Genomic DNA, 2,844 nt, shown 5'->3' with positions numbered 1-2,844 from the left:
TTGGGCTAGGTGAAGGGGTGAGTGGGCTTGGGACAGAGCTGTGACTGAGTGTGCAGCCTATGGATTGGAGATGCCAGCAGAACCCTGCACCACACGCCACAGAGTTTCTGTAAGGGGGCTGAGAGGTGAGGGCATTTCCTAGAGGAGAGGGAAGGAGTCAGAGAGCCGTGGAGGGGCTGGGGCGTGGTGGGCGGTCACTGGGGATGTCGGGACAGGGTCAGCCCAGTTCCCCCTAACCACTAACCAACAGCTCTCAGTTCCAAAGGCTTTTCTGGACCCTCCTGGGTGACCAGGCATGTCTCTACCAGCACTGACAGGCTGCAGGACCACGAGGAGTAGTACTGACTTCTGGATGGGCTGGAGCAGGCATCATGGGGACCCAGATTCCCACTGGGTGCTCTGGGAGGGCGGTGCAGAAGGAGAGGCCAGGCCTCAGACTTTCTTACTTGCCTGTCTCTTCCCAGGGCCATCTGCTCCATCCTGGGCGTCTGGCTGGACCACAAGGACTTTCTCCAGCCCCCAGAATTCCTCTACCTGAGGCTGTTGCTGGCCTGCATCTAGGTCAACTTCCCAGGGTTCAGCCTGGAGCATCAGGCCCAGCTCCTCCTCTCAGAACTAAAGGACCTTGAGCCCCTGAGGCAGAGACAGAGGGTGAAGACCACTCGGGTGGGTATGTGACCTGTGAGGGTGGTGGCCGAAGCCGGGCCACACAGAAGGGAGCTTCTAAGGCTGGGTTAGGCCAGAGCACCGAGTGGGCTCAGACCACCATCCCCAGGGACTGCATATGAGACCAGATCCTTTGAGTGGGTGGGAGCTCATGAATATGAGAGGTTCCTTTTCTTTGGAAGGCACATCAAAGGGACTGATGCTGACAATATATCTCTTCTTGTATCTACAAACTAGGTCCAGAGCAAGACCAGGAAACCACACAATATGTGATACTAACAGCATCTCTAGTGCCCTCTATAGAGCTCAGGCCGTTTGGGTGCTCAGCCTCCCCTGAAGGAGAAGAGGTAGAGCAGGAAGACTTACCACCACCATTCCCAAGCCGTCTGGGGGTTCGGCCTCTCCTAAAGGAGACGACGTCCAACAAACAGCTCGCCTTAGATCCTCAGAGGCTTTGACTGGCAGGTCTGAGCAACAGACTGTTCAACTGCCACTCCTGAAGGTTCTTTCTCTGTTCCTCCAACTGCATTCTTTTAAATTGTTGTTTCTATCTGACCTATATAAAGTTTAACTGTATTTTTTTCTCATGAAGTTTAATTACTATAAAATTTATTTTGACTTAAATTCAAGAACTTGTTATGAAAACTTTATTTAAGTCTAATAATATCTACCCTATGGTTCCTCACAGTGTACTTTCAAGTGGCCTTAAGTACTGTCACCAGTCTGCACCACTATCGGCCATATCATAACCACCATCTAGTTCCAGAACATTTTCAGCAAAGTCAAACCAGCACCTATTAGTCACTCACGCCACCTCCCTCATCAGCCCGTGTCAGTCGCTGACCCTGTGTCTCCATGGATTTACCTATTCTGGATTTTTCATAAGTGGAATTGCACCATATGTGGCTTTTTTGCCTGACTATGTAGCAGACAAGGAGACTTATTGTTTTCTTTGGTAGCAATGAAAATAAAATTTTTTATTAAGAGGGAAAATTCCTAAGAGGCAAAGATCACTGATAAGAAAGGAAAGCCTGACGTGAATATCTTCATTACCTTGGGAGAGGTGCCACTTGTATAACTAGGAATGAGAGCCAGAACCATAAAGGGAACACCCGCATCTGATAGACGCTCGTCAATTCCATTTTTTCCAAGGCTGGGTTCAGCCATAGCACTGAGTCAGCTCAGCCCACATTCCCCAGGAACTGCATTTGGGACCACTTCTTATGGTCTCCTCATCTGCTACATTGTCAGACACAAAAAGCCACATATGGTACGATTCCACCTAGAAAAATCCGGAATACGTAAACCCATGGAGACACAGAGGTCAGCCATTGCTAGGGGCTGATGGGGGAGGAGTCGTGAGCAACTAATAGGTGCTAGGATGGTCTTTACTGAAAATGTTCTGGACAGATAGTGTTTAAATTTCCCTAGTGCGCATAGTAAAAAAATATTAAAATCACATGTTTCCCTTTATTATTGATGTATTAAGTAATAAAATATACAGTTTAAAGGTTTTAGATAAAAATAACTAAAATTGATTAGCAAAATAAGGATTTAAGTAGAACAAAAGTGGTAAATACACAGGGCAATGTATATATGCTTTACTGTTGAATTGTATACCTGAAACTTACTGGATTTCGTTAACCAATGTCACCATAATAAAAAAAAATAGTAAAGATAAAAAATAAATAGAACAAAAGAAGAAGATCCACTTCCACTCCCAAGAAATAATTGCCCTTCAGAAAAGATTTTTATCTCTTTCAGTGCAGGGTTGGTGGCAGGGGGAGGGTCTAAGGGCTGTGCTTTTCTCTATGTTCCCACAGGTGGACAGAGCACAGTCAGTCTCATTCCTCTCATTCATTCTCAGTGACCATCACACACTTTTGCGTCTAGTTCATGGCTAGGTTGCTGCACTGTAATTAGTGATGCGTGTCCACCTCTAACCCCGGGGAAACAGTGGGGCTTTGGGGGGTAGTGGCGGGCAGTGAGTGACCATGTGCTGGCTTTGTGCATGCAGGCTATGTGAAGTACTTGTGTAAATGTTCATCCGCATGGCCTCACTGCATCTAGGACCACAGGCATCAGCTCTAGAGCTGGCAGCCTCAAAAAAGCCAAGGGCTGAGACCAAAGGACACTCTTCAGAATTTGAAGTTCACTTGTACACCCGAGACTTAAGTC

This window comes from Pteropus vampyrus, unplaced genomic scaffold, assembly GCF_000151845.1.
Source record: "Pteropus vampyrus isolate Shadow unplaced genomic scaffold, Pvam_2.0 Scaffold541, whole genome shotgun sequence".
In the NCBI taxonomy this organism is placed as follows: Eukaryota; Metazoa; Chordata; class Mammalia; order Chiroptera; family Pteropodidae; genus Pteropus; species Pteropus vampyrus.
This window is presented reverse-complemented; position numbering follows the sequence as displayed.